A 25,004-nucleotide genomic window follows, 5' to 3' on the forward strand; every position below is an offset into this window, starting at 1 on the left:
TAACTTGTCTGGGAGTGTGCTGGCTTGGGCTACCCCACTAGTAACCACAGACAATCAACTCTTGGACACATTTGCCGGGTTCACAAACAGCTTACAGGCTATGTTCGGACTCAGAAAAATAGTGATTACAGCACAAGAAAATATCCTTGACTTAAAACAAGGAAGTATGGAACTGTTGACTTTCATCACGCAATTTAAGCAACTGGCTGCAGAAACGGCCTGGTCTGATGACGCTCTTCTCACCATATTTAGAACGAATTTGAACGAGAAGTTGAAGGACGAACTATATGTTCCCGTCCTCACAATCTTGCTGAGATGATCACTCTTGTCCTAGAAATGGACTACAGAATCCAAGAAAGAAACCTAGAAAAAAGGAAAGGCCGTGCCAGGATGAATCCGATGGTTTCAAAACACGAAGGAGTCACGATCTCCCGAACAACTTAGGACGAACCTATGAAAGTGGGAATGACCAGAGGGCCACTTACCCCTGAAGAAAGGAATAGGAGATGCACCTTGGGGTTGTGACTGTATTGTAGATCAGACAAACATGTACTAAAGGACTGTAACCTGGTACCTCCACAACGTTCGGGAAACACCTCCACCTGTTCATAAGGGGAACCGTGAACGGGTCCATTGTTAAGAGTTCCCTAGAATGTATTGCCAATTCACCTCATATGGTGATACTACCGATAACTCTTCAATTTCAGGAAACCACAATTGAAAGAATATCAGCTCTTGTGGATTGTGGTGCTACTGGACTCTTTATGGACACTGAATGGGCTCTTAAAAACAAGATACCTCTCATAACCAAGGCAACTGCTGTACCCGTAGAAGGCGTAGACCATTTTTAAAAGTTGTCAATTAAAATGAAACTTTGGCGGTATAATCTCCTATATATATATTTGTGAAAGTGTGTTTGTATGTTTGGGTTGGCTCCAGCCCCATAACAGTTGGGGGGCTGATATTTTGGCCCAAGGTCGGCATACCAGTATGGGGTGTACTGGCGATAGTGAAATTGGACCAGTCCCACCCATTTGCCCTGCACAGGGCAGGTTCTGGCCCTGTGCTATCAGTTTAGGCAATTTCTGGAGATTGCCGATTTTGCGATTGTAGGCTCCGGCCCCACACTAGTTGGTGGGCTGATATTTTGGCCTGAGGTTGGCATACCAGTCTGGGGTGTACTGCTGATGGTGAAATCTGACCAGCGCCACCCATTCGCCCTCCACAAGGCGGGGTCTGGCCCTGTGCTATCAATATAGGCGATTTTGGGAGATTGTCGATTTTACGACTTTTCCATAAATAGGAGGTTAGGACACAAGTTCTGCATACAAGTCTATGGTGTACTGGCGATAGTAAAATTTGACCAACCCCACCCATTCACCACGCACAGGGGTGTAGCGGGGTCTGGCCCTGTGCTATCAGTATAGGCGATTTCGAGAGATTGACGATTTTGCGATTTACATACAAAAGGTTATAGCAGACCCCCAGGTGCATGTGAGCTACAGACCATGCAAAGCCGGGTGGTACTGCTAGTCTGATAGATATAATAGAACATCTTCAACATTTAAAAATTATACTAGTGTTGTGATAAGGCAAGCTGACAAAAGTGAAGGTGTAGTGAGCTAGGAAAGAAGTATTTACTTGAAAGAGATGAACAATAAGTTATGAGAATCTAATTGTTATGAATTGGTCAATGAGCAAATACTTGTAGAATTTAAAATCAGATATGATGAATTATTATCAGAATGCAAAACAATAAGCTCTTACCCTCTTAGATTTCGAGGACATTGTTTTTCTCAAATGTGATTATCCGGTAACTTCTTATACTTCCTACCAAAGATTCATAAGAATTAATTAAATCCATATTGGAGGTCTTTCTAATTTTTTTAAATCAATATTTACAATAATTTTTGAAAAGTTTGAATTAATACACTTCAGACAATTCTGATTTGCTGGATATACTACAGTGATTCATATGGGAACAAGCTTACATCTTGGTTTCTCTGGATTTGTTATCCTTATACACAAGTATTGTACTTGGGAATTGATTGGAAGCATATACAAACTATTTAAATTCTAGATTATTACGTTTTAAATAACATAATTAAATGCTAGAGCTATGTTAAAATGTTGTTCAGACTATAATATCACGGGGCGCTCGACAGCCCGAGCGTAATGGCGGTGTTCCTGTAATGCTCCGCTTCAACAGAGACATGAAACACTAGGATTCCCAGTTCACTGGCATGAGAGGAATGAATGGAGGCACTTGGTGCAGGGCGAGATCTGGCATGCTTCTGTCGGACCCTGGGACCGGGGCAGGTTCCTGGTGATGTGGGGGTAGGGGGCCTGAACATTGCCTGATGCGGCCATCTGACACGCTCTGGTGGCTGACCCTCGATGAGGGAGTAGCGGCACTGGGCGACAGGGCGGGCTGTGCAGGCCCGACGCGGCAGCCCCATAGATTGCCTTTAGGTAGCTGCCACTTGTGGTGACAGCATGTCTGAGCCGATGAAGATGCCGGTACCTAGCACCGGGTGTGGGCTCGATGTGCCGTCCCGCCTGCTGCAGGCCACTGAGGGACAGTCTGGCTTGGATGGATGCGACCTGGAAAGCAGCCCCCATAGGGGAGCCACGAGAGGTGGTGAAGTCGGCCTGATGTGAGGATCCAGCTGGGCCTGCTATCCTCTTAGACTGGGATGCAGCATGCAGCACACGGTCCAAGCAGCAGACCATGCTAATCTGCTCATTGACACTATGCTAGGAGAAGTGCTGGAGAGCAGGGATCGGGCAGGTGAGCAGGGGTGGGAGTGCCTGCCCGCCTTCTGTCCCTATGGATAATGCCCTGGGGGCACATGGAGACATTGACCTGCTCTGGGTGACAGTGGCTAAATAGCCTTTGAGATGCAGATTTGCCAACATCAGGAGTGAGCAGTGAGCCACCCTCAGTGGGAAGACACCCTCACCGCTGCATTCCACAAGTGCGTCTACTGGTCTTGAGTGGCTCCTGCCTGGGGACTTAATATTGGAGAAGTGACATTCTGTGAGGCTCTAGAGCCCCTGAGAAGGGGGCATGAGCCGATCTGACCACAGACTTAGACCGGATAGCCTATTTCCAGCGACAAACAGGGGCATTTTCGCAACTGCTGGCAGAGATTGTCCAAGTCGCAATGCAGCGCAGTCAGTCCCAAGGGGCAGCGGACTGGCACGAGGTCTGGTGGCTCCATGTTGAATGCGGCACCCTGGGTGGAAAAAGTGGAAATGGATACAATCGAGTAATTTCAGGTGATCTTGGCTGAGATTAAGACCCTGAATCAGAACACATTGGAGTCTAATCTGGCAGTCCAGAATGTGGCGAAAGAGCTTAAAGACATAAATCAGCGCCCCAATGCCCAAGCAGAGAGAACCACTGATAATGACCAACAGATCAGCGAGATATGGCAGTGGAATTAGACATGGATATTAAGGAGATACAGCAGCTGGGGTGAAGCCAGATGACCAATAAAATCGATCCTGCTGTAACAACCTGTGGCTGGTTGCGGTGCCCGAGGGCGCAGAGGGCATTGACCTTCAGTGGTTCCGTTGCTCGCTGTGGCAAACCATACTGCACCTAGAGGACCCATGGGAGTTCCTCATCGAGCAAGCACACACAGCGCTGATCCCAAAGCCGGCTGCAGAGGCGCATCCCTGCGTCATCACAGTATGCTTCTTGTACTTCCAACATATGATCTCCGTGCTGAAGGCGTACCATAAACACATTCCGATCTGGCTAGACGGCAACCAGATACAGTTCTTCAATGATTTTTCGGTGGAGGTGTCCCGGAGATGCAGTGAGTTTAACCCTATCTTTGAGGCCCTCAGAGGATGCTTGCACCGCTATTACCTGAAATTCCTGGCAGTGTCGTGCTTCCAATTACATGGCAGCTGTCCCTCTCTTCACTCCCCAACAGTGGCTTGCCAGTTTCTGGCTGCCCATGATATCCTGGGTACTGAGTCTATTCCTCCTCTTGAGACTCATTCTGCTACATCTCAGGATGAGACCTTGGATCAGCATCCTATTCAGGAGAAACTGAGATGGAAGAAGAAGAGAAACCAGTGACCTAAGGGTGCCTCGCGCACAGTGGGGAGGAGGAGACTGGACAAGTCACCACCTTGACAGATCTTCCACAGTGGACCACTGGTTCTCCTCTGGTGCCCCTACCATTACCACCAACATGACTGTTTGTGTTTGCAGGGGCGGGTTGCGCCATAGGGCCTTTTTCGGTGGAGCTCCGATCAGAGGAGTTGCGATGCTGCCTGCCGAACCTTATTTGCACCAAACGCAAATGATCCTTTGTCGGACTTGCTGGCGACACTCCTGAGAAGCTACTCGTCAAACCCCCTAGCTGTGGTTATGACTGCCTTTGATCGAATTTCAGCACATTGATATTGGTGGATCATGAGGGAGGGCTATGACCCCTCTCGACCACTGATCCAGCATTGGTTCTACTGTTGTCTTATTGGGCTCACCACTGAGGGGCACAGTGTTTACACAGTCATAATTTATTCTTGTTTTCATTTGATGCTTTTTTTTTCTTTACTACATGGGGGAGGTGGGCCGGACAATGGGTGCATGATGCAAGGGAAGGCTGTGAAGGACCTTGGGATGGGGCAGACCATTGGAGGGTGGGCAGGGGAGCTCTCTGGTGGATTCGGGGGGGGGGGCGGCAGCGGGGTGCGGTATTCGGGACCCTGTAGGGCTAGTACACAGGATGCTCAGGTTGCTGGGGGAAAGGGTGGGAGGGTGGCAGGGATGGGAAATAGCCTGAAATGACTTCACTACCTTTATTACCCTGAATACTCAGGGATTGAGTGACCCGATTAAGCGGCGCAGGATGTTGAATTTAATGCGAGTTGAGGGAGGTGATATTGTATTTCTCCAAGAGACCCATCTAGATAAGGGAGAAGCATAAAAACTGGGTCGAACAAGCTTTTCACGCCCCCTACTACTGCCAAAGAGGGAGCTTGATACTCATTCACAAACGCCTCCCCTTTGCTCCGCTGCACACACAAATACAACCGTAGGGGCGCTTCCTGCTTGCGAGGTGGGTGCTCTTCCAGCATTGTGTTACCCTGTTGAACATTTATGGCCCGACGTTTGATAACTCTTGTTTATCTCACATGTTTTCACGCAATGCCCCCTTGACATGAACCCTCTCATGCTTATAGGGGCGGGCCTCAATGTTGCCCTCACGCCAAGCTTTGACAGACAGCCCCCTCCTCCCACCCGTGACGCTCTTCACAAACAAACGCAGACGCTCTTGCTTCAGATGGATGAACTACACTTATGAGACAAATGGAGAGAGCTCCATCCAAGACAGAGGGATTTTTCCGTCTACTCGAACCGCCATGGGAGCTGTGCTAATTTTGACTACTGGCTGAAAGGTTCCTCGATGTTGCCCATGGTTGTCAGGTGGGAAATTCGTCCCATCACTATCTTGGACCATGAGTCGGGGGTTCTGTGAGCACTGCTCCCGACGACACGCCTGCAGGCCCCACAGTGGTGGCTGAATTTGGCGGCATTTCAATATGCCAACTACATGGCGCGCCTAAGACACCACGTTGACCGCTTCAGGGATGTAAACTTAATGGAGGGCTTCATGGTGGTAAGATGCTGGGACGCCTTTAAGGCGGTACTTGGGGGGCATTGCATTACAGAATGGGCATACAAATTGATGGGCTGGAGACATCGCAAGCAGCAGCTCCAGGCAGAGTTTCTGACTCTGGAGCGGGTGCATAAGGCTTCTCGGGATCGATCACTGTTGGGAAAGATTCAATATTGTTGGGGTGATCTCAAAACGTACACCACACTGCGGGCACAGATGTTTTTTTCAAAGTGTGTCCAATCCTTTTTTAATCTAACAATCACCCGCTTAGACCGCTGGTTGTGTTACTGAAGGGCCTACAAAGGGCACAGGTCATCGACACAGTGAAAGATGAATCAGGCTCCTGGTATCCAATACCAAGGTGATTAATGATCGCTTTGAAGAGTTTTACCGCCAACTGTACACAGATCTGCCAGCTTACGCGCCAGGGTCCATCCAAAATTTTCTGATGAACCTCCAGCTACCCACGGCGCTGGGCTGGTTGAACTATCCAAATTAAACCACCCTATAGAAGAGGGGGGGGTTGTGGCGGTGATCATGAAGCTAACTGGAGGCAATGCGACAGGTCCCAAAGGTCTCCCGATCGATTTATACAAGGCGCTGGCAGACAAACTGGCCCCAGAGCTCCCCTCTGTGTTTAATGGGGCAAGGGATGTGGGGCCCTGCGACCTAATGCTGTTGGCTAATATTGTTGTGTTCACTAGGCCAGGCAAAGACTTGACCAAGTGTGTCGCGTGTAGGAAAATCTTGCTTATTAATACTGATGCCAAGGTTTTGGCTAAGTATTTAGCTAACCGCTTAAACTCACTCGTCCCCAGTCTGGTCCACCCGGATCAAATGGGTTTTATCCGCGGGCGGCACTTGTGTGACAATCTGAGGAGTGTGCTTAATGTGAGGGCCACAGGAGCTGACTGTGAGGATGTAGTACTTGCCCTTTATGCCAAGAAGGATTTTGATAAGGTCAACTGGACCTATATGTTCACTGCCTTATGTGCTTTGCGCATCAGGGGATACTTCTTGGATATGATCAGACTGCTATATACCTACCCTCGAGCCTCGGTGGTCACTAATGGATATACGTTGGCTCTGTTTCATCTGTTTTCTGGCACTCGACAGGTTGCCCCTTGTACGCCCTCCTATATGCTTTAGGTGGAGGGCATCACTAGGGTGGGGAAGGAACACCGCATATCACTCTATTTCGCCGATGTTCTCCTGTACCTCACCGGGTGTCGGCGTAACAACCCTCGGATCCAAACCATCCTGCAGAGCTTTGGGGCAATAGCAGGCTACAAGGTCAATTACGATAAATCAGAGATTATGCCGCTCTGCATGGATATCCACTGGGATCTGGGGGGTGTGGTCCCATTCAGGTTGCAGATGCAGTCCATCAAATGTTTGGGAATACCAGTCGGCTCCTCTGTGCGATCCCTGGCTCTGGACAACTACCCTACCTTGTGTAAGGAAGGCATGGTATCAAAGTAAGACAGACCCAAGTGATCACAATTCAAGGTTGTTTATTAAACTGTAAAATGGGTCAGATAAATGCCTTATCTAACCCTAAATCTAAGATGGGAGCAAGCTACGACCATCAAATAATAATAATACAGTCCTAGTATTAGTCTAGTCAAATAAAAAGGACCCATACTAAAAAAAACTATTGGCAATCCTATGATACAAAATAGTGTGGGATAATGTTCACTAAATAGTGTGGGATAATGTATCCCTTCCCCACGTTTTTTAGCACGGGACAAGGTGGTACTATTGAGCACTACACACTCCTGAGCTTCTCTGGCACGAGCTTACAGTTCCTTTTCTCTATATCAGGGCCTTCTGTGCCCAAGTCTATTGTCATGCAAAGTCTCTTGCTTCAGAGGGCCTAATATGCCAAAAACAACAAAACAAAAGTTCCTTCTGCTAATCTTTCATCAGGTGATTACCCTTCACCCTTGGATCCACCTCAGCCAGGCTCCAATGCTTCTCTCAGTCATCAGCCTCCCTCGGTCGGGCTCAGACCAACCACTCACTGTGGACATCCCTCAGTCTGGTTCATACTTGTCATCACAATGTAGTTCATTAGCTTCTTCACAATGTGGGAGTCACTTCCCTTTTCTTTTGAGGTCCGTCAGTCGGGTTCACTACCGCCTTTCAATCACAATTCCCTCATTTGTAATATTCAAAAGTCTCATTGACTTTTTAAACAACCATCTAGTTTTAGATATGTCCCCCTCATCTGGGCTCGGAGCTTCCAAAGCACTTGCCAATTTTAAACAGAGTCTTCCTTAAGTGCGATCAAATTGCGCCGGGTCACTCTGTTAGCCTATGGCAAGTGCAGGCTTCACAGTTCACACTGTGTTCCCCTCAGCCGAGCTCACAAGCCTGTTTCACAATTCCCTCAGTTGGGTTCACAATTTCAAAATCGTAAAAACCTCTGCAACTTGTCAAGTACTTTTGATTGAACATGGGGTTTGGCTTGACCCTTGTATGACCACCTTGACACCACATGCCGGCCTTCCCTATGGCCTCTTGGTACTTGTAGTTTCAATACTTTTGTAATTCCACATTCTCTTTGATCTGGAAAGGGGTACCAGCTAGAGACCTTCGAATGAGCACCCACGTGGCGCCAGACCACTCTATCTCTGGTACCAAGTTTGATCACAAGATGACCTCTGTCTATTAATCTTCTAAAGGTTGCCACTGCAACCTTGAGCTTAACGCAGTCCGGTCCATGATCAGGTTCTTTCTCACCGGCTGTGCAGAACTTGTTGGCGTTTCTTTTGCACTGGAGTCAAGGACGGTATCACGTTGGCAAATGCGTCTTCCCGCCTTGTCTATGAGTGTGGGAGGGTTCCATGTACCTCTGACATCCGTCACACCATTTGCCAGTGGCGATTCCTGGACTTATGTTTCCTTTGTCAGAGGATTTGCAGATCTGGGTTGAAAAGAGCAAGGGCAACTCCCTCCTTGACGTCCTTTCATATCTGTCCACCTATCTCCTCCGTTTGAACTGGTGTCCTAGAATAGCTGCTTTCTCGTGCGTACGGTCTTGCTCAGAGTGTGCTCTTGTGCTCAGCCTTTTATCCCTATTGGAAAAGGAAAGGCCAGTCAGGTGCGTGTAGTTGTCGGCAGTTGCCTGATCCTTGTGTTGGGACATGTCAGCTAAACAGCTCTGGTTTTAGTCCGTTGTCGCTCAATGTGTGAGAAAGTGTTTGTGTTGGAAAGGGGGGGGGTAGAGTTTCTAAATATCCTATTGACCAGGATGGGGATAAGGTGTCATAAGGAAGGGGATACTGCGTCTCACCCTTCGGTGTCCCACTTCCACTCCCTGAGGACCCCTCATCCAGGTGAACCTCCTGCACTGGTCCACCCCCAGGAACTGGATCCAATAGCGATAGGAGTATCCTGGCCACCTGGATGACAGATCCCCGGGGACTAGCGAGTGAGACACAGAATTGCTTTTTGGGGAAGGTACATTGATGATATTATCATTATATGGAATGGCACAGAATCACAACTACAAGCATACCATTCATTTTTGAATGACAACGATTATAATTTGAAATTCACCATTACCTATAGCCAACAATCCATTAATTTCTTGGATCTCCATCTGTACATACAGGATCAAACCATCCACAGCACTTTATTTACAAAGGAAACTGCAGTCAATAGTATCCTACATGCTGCCAGCAATCATCCTCATCATGTCATCCGAAATATACCATTTGGTGAACTTTTGAGAATCAAAAGGAACTGCACATCATCAGAGGAATTTAAAAAACATCAAGATATGGCAATAGTAAAATTCAAAAAACGTGGATATCAGTCGAAACACCTCAAGAACATGATAACCAAAAGCATGGAGAAACCAAGACAACTTTTACTACAGGACAAACCAAGAAGACCAATGGAACCAGAGAAATGTAGGTTCATCACGACATTCAGTACCAACAATCATGTTATCAGAAAGATTTTACAAAGAAATTGGAACATCATAACAAATGATGCAGACCTAAATCTTTTTCTAGAAAAAAAGCCGAACATGGTTTTTCGTAACTGCAACAATTTAAAGAAAATGATAAGTCCATCCTACTTCGACAACAAAAAGTACGAACAATACCAACAGAACCAAATTGTAACATCATGGCTAACACCACCAACATATGGGAATTTTAAATGCAACAATTGTCAGATCTGTCCATATATGTGTAACGGCAAGAAAGAATTTGAACAACCAAATGGGAAAAAAACTGTTATTAAACAACTTATAAACTGCAATAGTCAATTTGTGACGTACGCCATAACATGCTCATGTGACAAAATATACATTGGCAGCACAATTAGAAAATTGAAAATAAGAGTAGGTGAACATTTGCGAGCAATCAAAAACAAGGACATGAAATCTCCACTTGCTTTCCATTTCCAGCAACACCATGTAGAGTCAGATCTAGCCAAAATTAGATGCTATGGTATTGAAAAACTGTCCACCCCAAAAAGAGGAGGTAACATGGAAAAACTCCTTCGCAAAAGAGAGGCGTTTTGGATGTGGTCAATGGACACAATCCACATGGGTTTAAATGTGGATCAGGAATTACACCATTTCCTGTAAACAATGTTTATTGTGCTATGAGAATAACATTTTGAGTGTCATTGTGCTGCCACCATTCTTTCTGTATTATTTACTATGATCTATCTTCCATATTTATTTGCTATGTTTTCTTTACTTCGCTTTATGTATATCTATTATATTTTTGTCTAACCAGGTTTTTAAAAATGCTTTGTTTTTTGGAACCTAACATATATATTACATTATACTGACATTTAACCAATATATGGCATCTGACGTATTGACAACAAATTCTATTTCTGGGAACAATAATGTACAAAAATTAGTTATGCCTCCTTTCTGAAATTTTTCTATTCGTTTCAAACAAATTTCTTTTAAGATTGACAAATTCTTAGCCTATCCAACTGCGTCACGATATGATCTTCACGGCTTTTAGAAATCCAAATTTAGCCACATTTACCTATCGCCTCTAACTCCACATCATAAGGAGGCTTTTGTTTTGGCCTCCGTGTTGTCTTCACATTTAGTACAATTAGATATTTTTCAACACTACATACTCTTTGATCGATATATAATGTTGAATAAACAGGTGGCTCTGGGCTCTTTCCCAATCCAACATGGTGTCATGTTAACTGCAGCACGTTGAGAGTTCACGTGACATATGCGTGAGCGTTCTATTTTTCTCACGTGATCCAATCTAAACGCGTCAGCGCGAACCACAGTTTGCTCGGCAATCGTACCGCTGGAGTTCACTCTGCACACACTGCAGGTTTTTGGGAATACATAGGTAAGATGCATCAAATCCTTTTTTTCTTTTTAAACAGTCACTTGGATAAGCACGACAACTAACTATTAATCTTCCGTAAATGGAGATTCTGAAAACGTTCTGTTTCTATCTACTTACACAATTTAGACTTGGTTATGGAGACACCGTGTTAGAAACTAATATGAGATTTAAGAAGCATCACACTTTGACTTACAGACTGCACATGTAAGTCCATTTTCCCTTTTTTCGCTCAATTGGTTTGTTTTACTATTTACAAAAATAGCCGTGAAGTTTACATCATGACTACATTTGAAAATATTGACAGCCTCTTATTTATTTGTTTTTCATTTCTCTTTTGCTCCATTAGGATTGTAATGGCCAATTATCAACCGTTATGCATGATAATAATGAATATGATTTAGTAAGAACCTTCAGCCATTAAAACCCCTGAGGAACCGCCATATAATAGGCGGGGAAACACGTGTCGGGACAAGGGACAAGGCTGGTTAACAGTAACTTTAATATTATTTTTCTCAAGTTTGAATGAACCTTTGAATTCAAATTGAAGTGACTTACTTTCAACTTAAAATAAATCAAGGCCGGGAAGGCTAAGAAAATCAAAACAGTTGTCGTATTCAAGAGTTCTTTGTGTCTATCCGGACATACACAACGAGTAAACTTTGAAAATTTGTAATTCCTGTTTTGAGCGCAGGCTAGAATAAGGTCTAATTTGAAGTAGTACGAATTTTGCTCTCTCTGCAGTCTGAGAGATTTAGACCTATGCCTTGCTGCCTCTACACGCACACTAAATCTAACTCAAAGTAGCGCCGGAATCAGCTGAAGACTGTGTTCTGCTTGTTTTGAGGTTCTCACACTTGCTAGTAAAAATCCAGACGGAACTGATCAAATGGAATTCACTACCCCTTTCCCTACAGGGCGAGGGGGGGGGGTTATATGGCCAAATGAATGTTCTTCCCAGGTTGGTATACCTGGCACAAATGATTCCTTATCGTCTCGGCTAGTCACATGGAGAAATGCATCTGGCAGTATAAGAAGGCTAGACTGAAATACAATTGCCTCTGCACCGCCAATCAAGATGGAGTCTTGGCGCTTCCCATGTGGACTACTATCTAGCAGCATAGGCCTGCTGGCTCAAACAGTGGCTGAAAAATTAAAGGACCAGTTGGCATGCATCCGAGTTGGCAGCTCTGCAAACCCTCACACCTCTGGAGGTGGTGGCCTTCCATGGGCACGCATCCCGCTCTAGATTATCTCGCATCCCATAGTTGGTCCATCACAAAAAGCTTGGTTGCAGCTACTTAGGAAAACTGGGGTAGATGTTAAGGCGATCCTGGGGTATATCAGCACTTTTCCTGACCAGTAAGAAGGGAAGGGAAGATGGCCTGACCCCGATGCATGACGGCAGGTCTGCATAACAGACCTATTTAAGAAAGGGGTCCCCTTGTCTTTTGCAGAGGAAAGGGGGGTGTTGGGCTTGCCAAGCACTGCTTGGTTGGCGCACAGGGCGGTGCTCTCGGTGATCCGGGCTCAGGTGACTGAGGACACATTTACCCGCTGCTCCTCGAACTGAGAGCTGGAACTTGAGAACAACCAGTTTAAGTTTCCCAAATTGAGGGCCTTCTACTTACTCTACATCCGGAATAATGTAGGAAGGAATGGGGTATTAGCTTAGCAGTGGGCGGTTGAATTAGACACCAATATGGACTGCGGTGACATTATCTCCTTCTTCTCCTTGATAAACGAGTTGTCTTATAATATGGGCAACAGAGAAATTCAGTAAAAATCATTCAAAGGTTCTATTATACCCCAACGAAGATGGCCGCAATGAAACTGTTGGCAAGGGTGTGGAAGACTGTGTATGCATGGTCACATGTTTTGGTCTTGCCCTATGGTACAGAAGTTTTGGGGGAAGATCCAGGGCACAGTGGGGACAATAACAGGGGTAACCTGGGCTCTTGAACCTAAAGCTATGATTTTTGGTATTGGTGTGGAAGATGGCCATGATGATGGCAATGTGTTCAAGCTACTGCATACTCTGCTGTTCGTTGCTGGGAAAGCCATTTTGGTTAACTGGAAATAGCCAGACGGCCCACTCATGTAAGTCTGGGAGGGTTTATTATCCAGCCTGTGTAGATTGGAGAGACAAGCATACGTCAATAGGCAAGGCATGGAAAAGGAGCAACACCTGTAGGACTTGTGTGAACTGTACATTTAAAGGACAATGATTTTGGTGTGATTGGTATAGTTGGGGTATTTTTGGGGTGGGACCGGTAAGAAGGTAAAGGATAAGGAGGATGTGCCTCGTTGTTGAAGGACTCGAGGTCCAACATGTGGCCGTTACTCTTTGGGGATGGATAATTGTATTGTGTGAGGGTGGGGTGAAGTCTCACTATGGGCTAGGCCCCCGAATAGGGGTTGAAAGCCTCTCAGCCTAGACTGAATTGAACTTATTTGGACTTGCTTAGACTGATCAGCATTATGTTTTAATTTCTTTGTCTGTGTCTGTAAGGAACTCATGGTGGCAACTGTAAAGACAGACACAAGTGATCACAGTTCAAGGGTGTTTATCAAACTCTAAATGCAGGGTGGAAAAATGCCTAAACTAAATAGGAGCAAGCTTTGACCAACAAATGAAAAATAAGGCAGTCCTTGTGGCATCTTCTCAAAGTAAAAAGGTCTATACTAAAAAAAAACTATTGCCAAATCCTTACAACTAATTACAGAAAGTGTGCGGGATAGAGTTTTCAATAAAGAAAGAAGTGTTCACATATAATAAGTCAAGATGTGAGTGCCAGGGATCTCCCTTCTCCATGTTTTGAGCACGGGACAAAGTGGATCTCCCGAGCACAGCACACATTCAAGCTTTCCAAGCACAAGCTGACAGTTCTGTACTAGCTAACAGGTTCTTCGATGGCCTCTTGCTTTCAAGGGCCTGATGTATTCAACAAAACAAACACAAAGTACTGAATGCACTTTGGGTGATGACTTTCCACCCCTGTATCTCCCTCTTTTGGGCTGGTACCCCTCTCGGACATCAGCATCCCTCCATCGGGTTCACTATGGCTTTTCTTGCATTCACAAATCTTAATGTCTTTTCAGACAGTTCACTGTGGACATCCCTCAGTCGGGTTCACTCCTGTCAACACACTGCTCATGGGACTTCGGACTTCACCCCTGTTGTTAGCATCCCTCCTGCCGTATTCACTCTTGCCAACTTTTGCAGCAAATTGTTCATTCACTAATTTCACCAAGTAGGATTAATTTCCCTTCGCTTCACAATCATCTGTCGGTCAAAGACTTTCGACTATACAGAGGATTTCACAAGACCCCTGAATGACCACTTTGACCCTCTTTTCCCTTTCTTCCAAGACCTTCTGGTTATGGTAGTTTCAACAATCGGGTAATCTTCTAGGGTTTCCTGAGTGAGCACCCGTGTGGTGCCGAACTCCTCTGCTGCTGGTTTCCCCCTTCTAATATCAATAGCTCTTTATGCTCCCACAGTTCAATTAGCCGGTTGCTACTTTTCGTTCAACACAGTTGGGTTTCTCATCAACTCTCCCCTCAACTCCCCGACTGTGATGAACCGATTGGCTTTCTTTCTCTTTGGAGTCAAGGTTTGTACCACAGAGAGCAGCGTCTCTCCCCGGCTTGGTTATCAGCAGAGGAGGGTCCCGAGTACCATTGACATCTGCTGCAACACACACTGGCTATTGTTCGCGGTCTTATGATTCCTTCTGTGGAGGATTCACGGGTCTTGGTCGGAAAGGACAAGATCAATTCTCTCCTTGTCACCCTCTCAGTATGTGCTGTCTTTCTCCTCCTCTTGAACTGCCGTGCTGAGTTACCTCTCACATCATGCGGTCTGCCTTGTTTGTCCTGTGCTCTCGTGCTCTACCTGTTAGCCCTGTGCGAAAGGGCCATCAGGTGTGTGTGATTCTGGTCAATTGCCTGACTTTGCCTGACCCTTGTATTGGGACAAGTCAGGTAAACGGCTCTGGTCTTGGCCCATTGTCTTTCGTGTTGTGCGAAAGTTTTCATGTCGGAAAAGGGGGGGCAGTGTTTTGGAATATCCCACGTGGTAGGATGGGGAAAATGTGTTGAAAGAAGGGGGATACTGTATCTCACCTGTCATGTCCCACTCCCACTCCCTAAGGACCCCCCATCCAGGTGATCCTCCTTCACTGGTTCACCCCCAGGTTCTGGATCCAATAGCGATGGCTGTGTCCTGGCCACCTGGATGACAGATCCCTGGGGACTCGCTAGGGAGACACCTCCAGGTTTCTCACAGTACTTACTGCCCTGATCCTCCAGAGTAGGGTTTCTTTTCCATTTTGATTTATCCTTTCTTTTCATTTTTTCTCATATTATTGGTTTGCTTGGCTATGTTATGATTCACTTGTATGATGATCTTGCTTTCAATAAAAAGATTTCAATTACAAAAAAGAATATAATACCACAGGCAGATTTGTGGAACAGCTATGTGCTCATTAATGGCCCTGTATTATTGAAATGTATACATGAGGTGGTGGGAAGAAGACCAGAGAGATACAACGAATATGTGGATCACTCTGTACAGTGGATTTGCAGTCATCCTTTGAAAGGCACTAGTCAACTTCTACATAAACATGTTAACCTCTTTAATATCAATGAGTTCAATTATAAGTTAACAGTAGCTCTAAAGTTTAGAAGAGTTGTTTTTCTAGATGTACGCTTTGTAATAACCGATAATCAGGCAGGTTACATAGAACACATACAGCTTCTAATTATGTTCTGCATGCCAAAAGCTACTGTCCCAAATCTCTCGTGTATAGAATTCGGAACAGAGAATGTATTAGAGCTAAGCATAATTGTTTGAGACATAAGAAGATATTTGTAAAGAAGCTAAATCGATGGGTGATCAATTTCTAGTGCAGTGATACTCCTAGACTAACACTAATAAGGCACAGCAGAAAGCTAATTCTCAGAAGAGAAGTGATTTCTTTTACAGCAACACAAATGACTTTGATGGATCAGGTTTATAGCAATTCTCAGTCATGAGCCATTAGGCACATTTTATCTAAACACTATATCATTCTTCAGAGTGATTTAGATTTTTGTCATTTTATAGGTGAATGTCAAAGGATGACCTTTTCTAAGGCACTGCCATAAAAAGAATGAATGTCTCTGGGTATTTTACAGAAGAAAAGTTGTGAGCATCATTTCTAGTGTGAAAAGACAAAATGTTATGTTATAAATGTAATAAATGTAAAATGATTGAATGATAATCCTTTATACATCTATAAAGTTGTCAGGAAAAATACATACAAGACATTAAAAAGCATCTAAATCATTGTTCTATTAATCCAATAATACAACGATTAAGACTCATCTTCCCGTTTCTACATACTTAACCATTATCCTGGGTATACAAATGCGCAATCATACAAATCATTGCTCCACTTGTTTGTTAAAATACAGCAATTAAAATGATGTTTCCATTTCTATCTAGCTAGCAATTAAAAAATCCTCAATTACTTTACATAAAAAAATAGAACATAATCAAACTGAAACTTCTTGGGGTAGACAAGGATAACATTCAACAATATCAAGCGTGACACCTTTGAGTCTAAAGTGCTAGCAATAGATGTTTTCTCAGCCAGGCTCAGTGAATATGCTTGGCCATAAAATAAATTACTACCAGGTCATCAGTTTACCTGACAAATTGGTTGGCATCACTGTTAGGAAAGATTTCATCAATGTGTAATTTTCCCTCCAGTTGTGGACCATCCAAACATTTTGCTTTTGTTTGGCGATCATATGCTTAGTTTTGCCAGGGGAGCACAGCTTTCTGCTGTGGTCCCCTGGGCTTTTGCTCTCTTGTTATGGGAAAATTTGCATTACCTCAGACTGTCAGTACTGGGAAACTATGTTTCCCTTAGTCTTCGACTATGTTGCCAGTTCTTGCTCACTTTTCAACAGTGCACAATTTACTTTCCAGTACCGTGTGCGGGGGTCCTTTTTGTTTGATGGCCCTAGACAACCTTCAAAGGATTTTTTGGTGATTGTACGAGTGTGCCTGGGATAAACTGGTGGCAGCAGTTACTTTTTATGATTTTTTACTTTTTTTTTACAGGATCACATCGCGTTTACCGCGTTTGGTTCAAGACTGTGGCCAGGTCCGAAAATGACCGAGCCACAAAGTCTTTTGTTCTGTGCCATGGCCATTTTCTCCCTTGCCTTCACCCAGGTCGAGTAACCTGGGTTTTCCTTATTTGGGCATGCAGTCTCCCGTGAAAACCAATCTCTTTCACAGGCTTCTGCATGTCAAGTGTGTGTGCCCAGGAAGTGGGTTGGGACTGTCTTGTCCCAGTCCACACTAATGGTGCCAAGATGTCTGGAGTGCCTGAATGACTGGGTCCACGGTGGGCCATTCCAGGTCGATCACCTGAGTTCTCCCCGAACTACAGAAGGATGCAAGTATCCTGCACGAAGAAACAGACTTGTGAAATTGCTGGAGATGCAGTGGAAGGTTTTGGCACACTTCACCCTCTGCTGTCCCATCGTAGCCCTGTTTTCTTCATTGATCAAGGTTTTGGCACACTTCATCCTCTGCTGTCCCATCGTAGCACTGTTTTCTTCATTGATCAAGAAGGCCTGCCGGGGCGCTTTGCTCCTTTGGAGTAGTGGGAACAATTACTCTCAGCTCCCCCTGCTTAGCCACCGAACTATCCCCTTTGGAAGTGTTCCTTGGCCATCCAGTGAACTGTCTAGCTCTATCACAGGGCATCCCACAGAATCACTGCCATCTCAAGGTGAAATCCAAGACTTGGGACATTGCTTGCTTGTGGTCGCGTGCCCTCTCCCACCACATTTTTGCTAGGCCTAGCTCCTCTAGGTCCCGAATAAGGAGAGTGCGTAACGGCGCGCGCATTCCCACATCACTACCTGTTGGTGATGGTCACTGTAGGTGTCATGCTAACCTGCTCTCCTGTGCCTTGAAGCCTGCTGCACTGGAATTTTCTTTGTACCTCCTTCGGAAGCTGAGAAAAGGCAACAGTCCTGTCACAGACAATCGCTCTATCCCGCAGCCGCTGACAACTGGAGTGCCCCAAAACTGCAGGGCTCAAACCTAAAAGCAACTTTAAATAAACTGGCAAAGTTTGGACCAGACTGTGCCGAGGGTCGGTGAGTACTTGCATCACTTACCTGTGGCCGCCTGGCACAACCAATCTATTTCACGCACCAATATCCCTAAAATGGTATTCACTTTTTGCTGGGTTAGTCTGCGCTCCCTAGCCATTCTCACCTTTTGAAAACTGCTCCGCTGCCGAGGGCAGACCCTACTGAAATAGTGGGAACCAATTCTTCATCGCCTCAAGCCCCTTTCAGACTTGATACGGCTCTCCCAAGAAGACCCACTTTTCGTTCTGCTTGGTCGATCGTGCGTTTTTACGCACAACTGTACTGTTGAGCACAAGCGTCCCCACTTCTTAGGCTGGACTCAAAAGTTAGGGAGCAACTCTGAAGAATTGTCTAATGCGACTAGTGTGTTAACCCACTCTTCTCTTTACAGGTTGTGGCTGTGTTTTACTCCTTTGTGGCATTAGTAAACATATTGTTTATATATTAAATAATATAGTATTTGTGTGGTAACTGTTTTATATAACTAAAGTTTACTTGTGTTAATTGGTCCTGCCGACAATAAATGTATAGATATTTTTCATATACACTTGTCTAAGAGTAATTTGTGATTCATTATTGTATGTGCTCATTGTTGGCTTCTGATCACTCTCGCCCTGCCTGAGACTTAGGACCTCATTACACGGTAGGCGGTAACCATGGCCTCTGTTTAAAAAACAAATAATCCATGCCCTAAGACAATGACAAACATGCTCCTCTAATGCAATTGGCCCTCAGTATTGCCCAGGCCTTTTTCATCTCAAATTCTGTGGATTTAGTAATCATACCTGGGTTCAGCCAATAGCATGAGAGATCCAAATCTGCCAAGGAGTTTTTAACATGAACAAACCACGAGCGAGAACTCCCCTTTTCCAAGTTCATTACGTGTGTGAGAGCATCAACAAATTTACCCAATTTTGGGTTCCCTCAAACTCTAAACCAATAGGAGGCAGGCCTCATGGCAAGCACCTCTTCCAGGGGACAAAGATAACATTCCATAAGAACCAAGGCTGTTGGGGTACCTTGGCGCAATAGCAAAACTCTTTTTACAAACTTATTTTCAATTATGTTGGGAGTCTTCCCCCTAGACAGACCCCACATTTTCTGCACCGTAAAGTGAAGCTGCTTTTACTCGCTCTTAATAGACTTCCAACACTAGCCCAACTACACCACGCTGCCGGGGTAAAAAATACGGTTTTACCCAAACCCCTGACAACCCTGTCGACATGGAGAGCCCAAGCACAATTAGAAGAAAAATGAATTCCAAGGTAATCATACCAGAAAGCTTCCTCTAGCTTTGTCCCTCCCACAATAACACATAAAGGTTTGCTTGAGGAATTCTCGGGGGATGAGGAATAACAGGGTCATTCCGACATAGGAGGACCCGGTAATTCCTCCTTGCAGGAACCATTCCCCATTCCCATTGAGCCCCCATATGGCTCAATGGGAATGGGGATGGAGGTAACAACGGGCACATTATAAGTGTCCCGTTGTTACCTCCCTCTTCACCTCGCGGGCCCCGGAAAAGACGTCTGGTTTTACCAAACGTCTGATCCGGAACCCGCAAAGGGAACCTCGTAATTTGCCCTTACGGAATGAAGGGGGCCGGTCCTGTACAGACCCCCTTCATTCCGTCAGAGCCAGGCTCCTAATGAGGCCCAAATACTGTTTTAAACCAGAAGGGGTGGTGGACAGGAGAACAGCATCATCTGTGAAAAATAATCCTGGGAATTTATCATTTCCCTGCCGCGGAAAGTCAAAGTTGTTAAGACACAGGGTGCCTCATTACGACCCTGGCAGTACGGGGTAAACGGTGCGTAAAAAGGTGCCAGCACCGTTTACCCCGTACCGCCTCATTACGAGGTCCCCTCGCGGGACCCAGGAAGCAACGCCTGCGTTGTTTGCTCCCTCTCCCATTCCCATTCAGCCCTATGGGGGCTGAAATGGGAATGGGGAAGGACCGGGTCTGGGTCCCTGGAGAGAGGAATTACCAGGCCTTCCGAACTCGGAATGGCCCGGTTATTCCTCATTCTGAGGACACGGACCCAGATGCGATTTCGGCGGCAGCCATGCCGCCAATAGCGGCATGGCTACCGCCAAGGTCGTAATGAGGCCCAGGGCCTCATTACGAGGTTTGCGCTGACGGAATGAAGTGGGCCGGTACGGGACCGGCCCCTTTCATTCCGTCAGGGCTGATTACAAGCTTCCCATCGCGGGATTCAGATCGGACGCCTGGTAAAACCAGGCGTGCTTTCCGGGTCCCGCGAGGGGAAGAAGGAGGTAACAACGGGCCAGTTGTAATTTGCCTGTTGTTACCTCCATCCCCATTTCCATTGAGCCCTATGGGGGCTCAAATGGGAATGGGGAATGGTTCCTGCAAGGAGGAATTACCGGGTCCTCCAATGTTGGAATGACCTGGTAAATGAGCCCGGTTTGGTGGCAGCCATGGATTAGCTCCATGGCTACCGCCAAACTCATAATGAGGGCCACAGATCTTCCATGATGGTATTAATAGAGATGGAGAATAAGGGGGAGCTAATGGATACCCCTGGCTAACCGTACACCGGGAATGGAAGTATTGTCTTGTTAGCCAAACTGAAATATACAGTAGCCGAATTACCGGAATATAACAATCAAATTGGTGTTAAAAAAGCATCAAAGATATTCTTGACCATTAGTATCTCCCAAAGTGACTTCTTCAGAAATGCTGTCAAATGCGGTTCTTAGATCAACAAATACTGCTTATAATGTTGATCTAGATAGGCACAAATATTTCCCTACTAACAGATAGAGACTAAATCCTTGGTTTACTGTACTCAGACCAGGTCTAGATCCTGCTTAGAGATGGCTAAGCAATAATTCTGCCTATTTATTGCCTGAAAATCCCTATCAGGGCCCGATCTGACACTGAAATGAATATATAATCAATTTGAGTCCTACCGTTCGGACCGTAGTATGTATCCATTGCTGGTTGGTCTGTAGAAAACCAGCGATTGCACAGACATAACCCCAAACTATAGAGGGCTTGAATTGTGTCACTAGCCCTAGCTTGTGTTCTTTTTATAGATGGGGCGTCTAACACTCCTATTCCCCAGACCTCATCTTCACCTTCCCCTATTCCTTCTAACTCTCTGATTGGCTCCAACTGAAGGTTAAAATCACCCATTCTTGCAGATTCTTTAGAACGGCTTTTGCAAACATCTTCCCCATGATGTCCAAAAGGGAGATAGGGCGATAGTTCAAGGGGCACTCCCTGCTTCCCTTTTAGTAAATGGGGACGATCTCGGCCATCTTCAATGAGTACTATTATTAAAAATCTTTGTTAGGACCGGGACTCATATTGTTGGTTAGTCTTTAAACAAATCCCCCGGAATCCAATCTGGCCCCACAGCTTTCCCCACTTTTTGATTTTTTTAAATGTCCTCAACATCCTTCTGGCAGAACTGCAAGCACATTCACTTCCCGCCACTGGCCTCCTGTAGCTCCTGGGTTTAGATTGTTCATCCAAATCCACGTTCTTATACAGGGCTTCAAAATGCTCCCCCGCACACTGCAGGGGGAATACAAGCCTGCAATGAAGTGCTGCCTCCCAATTCCCAACCTGAGATGATTCTCCAAAAGCCCAGAGCATTGCCTATCCGCCTCGAGCAGTGCATCCCATTTATTGGACAAAATGTACTTCTTTTTTTGTCTCGTCAGTGCCCTATGGGCTGCTATCAGAGATTACAAATGCTGCCTATCAAGTGACAGGTGAGAATCAAGGTACCAGACTGTGGCCTATTTGGCCTCTCTGCATGCATTGTCATACCAAGCTTCTTGTTTTTTTGCGCTTTTTGTAATTTCAGATTTAGGACAGGAAACAAAAGAAGCAATTATGGAGAGAATGTTTTCAAATTAATTTTATTGATATTAAATGTCACAAATCCTTGCAAATCTACATCCTCCATTGCCGATGTTTCTTGCAGACATAGCACATTAAAAGCCACTGCTCGCTGCCAGCCAAATGTCTATTTGCTCCAGCGATATCCAGGCTAGGACCGTAACCTTGGGTTCAGCGGTACACTTGCACCTCTCCATTGCTGGGGATAGTCAGAGCCTTGCTCCCTGAAATTCAAGCTCCCTGGGAGCTCTTTCTATTATCAGGGCACAAGGGACGGGGGTCGTACCAGTGGGCGATGTGCTACCTACAACTCTGGTGCCCTTGAATGCCCCTTATTATTACCAGTAGAATTTCCCCTCATAAATGGGTCAGTGGATCTTAGTGTGATGTTTGACCCCTGTGGACGCTACATTCTAACCTCAACAGATACTAATCCCTGGGCCAGCCACGTGTCTCATATAAATACTTGAATAAAATCATCAGACCCCCTTGGAGACCTCTGCTGAGTGCAAGATACAATGTCTTCCCCGATCACGGACAAGAACCCCTTCCTGTGTCTAAACCAAAGGATGACTTTATTGATTAGGGAATCCTGATCTTCAAATGCTTCATTTGATAACCTTGGGACATTGTGCATAAAGACAAAGAAAGCTTTGGGTCCTTCCCCACAGGCCCTCTTAAGAGCCAGAGTCTATGCCTCATTAGGGTCCCCTTCTGTTTCAGAATTAGGACGTGAAGGTACTACCCGGCTACCAGGCTTCCAAGCCGGGGTTTTGGATTCTGTATTCATTAATTGGGGCAGCACCGTCAGTGTAAAATGTGTGCTCTAGCAATTCCTAAAGATAGGTTTAGATATGGAAAATAATGAGAGGATTTGTACATAAGACAAATTACAACTTTTTTAACTAGATTTGTAGAGTGTGCAATTATATGCCAGTGTAAATTAATGCATGTCGGTTCAACAATTTGCCCTCTGGAAACATGCATTTTACAACATTATTGAGCTAATAAAAATAAGGAAGACTATTATATATTATAACACTTTAAAGAATAAATCTTCAATTTCTTTATAATTGAGACTTTTATGATTTTTATAAAACTGTCATTGTTGTATTAAATTGCCTGACAACATAACTGACTTCAATATTGCAATGTATTGTGCTAGAATACATGCTGTTCACCTGAATTAGTTGGGTATATTGAATGCTGTAATGCTCCTTCTGCGACACTTGATGGTTTCTTTCAATCTGAGCATTATCTAAAGGCAGTGAAGATGTTTTTACAATTGTGTTTAGGTATTAGAAAAGGGCTTCTAAGTGTGACATCTTAAACCCTCCCTAGCATGGACAATCAGTGGAGTGGGGATGGTGGGATCTACAGTCCAAAACAAATGGAGATCTGCAGGTTGCATACCCCTGTGTAGGAGGTTGTGAACCTATTTCACTTGGGTTAAGTGGGTGCATTTGGAGACTGAATGCCCGCACAGAACTATGCTTCTCTGCCAAAGGAAGGAGAACCATTGTTGCTGTGTCTCAATCATATGCCACGCACTGACTGACCCAGACATAGAAACTAAACATGGGTGCAAACCTTAATTGTTTCATTATGTATGTTGAAGTGAGACCATTGCCATCACTTTACTTTAATCTTACTTTACTTTATTTCTTTTATATCATCCAACCAATAATGGCCCGGAGGCATACAGGTGCAGAAGATGACACCTGCAAGGGGAGAAGAAATACACAACAACATAATACAAATAAAAACAATACCCTAGGAACCGCCTGAGAATCAAACGGGACCTGACTCATACGCGGCCTTTATCGGAAAAGGAAGGCCTTCCGATTTTTCTTAGTCTTCTCCAGTGATTTTTGGCCTCTGAAATCAGATGGAATCGAATTCCACAATCTGGGTGCAGCTATATGAAACGCGCTCTTATCCACTTGCACAAGCGTGGCTCCAGGGACAACCAACATGGAGTTATTATCTGATCTTACATGTTTTCCAGATGATTTCATAGTTAGCCTATCATCCAGATATTGTGGGTTGGAGCCCGCTAGGCATTTACGCACTATAGTGAACTGGGAGCCAGTGAAGGCTCCTCCTGGCTTCCGAAATATGATCATACTTTCTGAGGCCGATCTAATGGCACTGTTCTGAATGACCTGTAGTCCTGCAATTTGCCCTTTGTTAGCTCCCATCAGGAGACTACTACAATAATCAATCTTATGGTTGCTCTAGCAATAGACTCAGTACTCTTGAAAGATATGAATGGCCATATATGGGCCAATAACCTTATATAATAGTAGGATGTGGACACAAGACTACTAATCTGAGCTCTCATAGAAAGATTTTGATCCATCCAACAAGACTCCCAGCGTTACAATCTTCTTCTTAGTGGGGATTTTATAGTCCGCTATTTTGAACTCTGAATAATCATCTCCCAGTCTGGAAATCCTGGGGGAGACCCCTATAATGATACATTCTGTCTTCTCATTATTCAGAGCTAGTCCATTCTCCCTCATCTACCATTGAATGAGATCAAATATCTCATTAATAACAATTGTATCCTTCTTGTGATGACCTGATAAGAGTATGATACACTGTCTATCATCCGCATAGTTGGAAAAGCATAAACCCTTGCTTTCAAATAATTGACACAGGGGTGCAGTGAAAATGTTAAACAACGAGTGAGACAGGCAAGCTCCTGGTGGAACACCATAAGGCAAAGGAACTGGGGATTCCTCAGCAACACCACTACAGACTCTTACAGTCTTTCACTCCTCATATTCTCGGTGAGAAACTACAATTTGCTTAAAAAATCCAGAACTTTGGCTGTGTTTGGCAGGAGAATCTCAGAAGTGAAGCCCATTTGGGAGCCAAGGTAATGGCAGTGTACTACTCATTTGGGATGCTCAGGAAAGTGTTACCATTCCTCCAGGCAGAAGACCACACAGGTGTTGTGGGAGCTAT

Source organism: Ambystoma mexicanum, chromosome 14, assembly GCF_040938575.1.
Source record: "Ambystoma mexicanum isolate Mex_15411 chromosome 14, UKY_AmexF1_1, whole genome shotgun sequence".
Classification (NCBI taxonomy): domain Eukaryota; kingdom Metazoa; phylum Chordata; class Amphibia; order Caudata; family Ambystomatidae; genus Ambystoma; species Ambystoma mexicanum.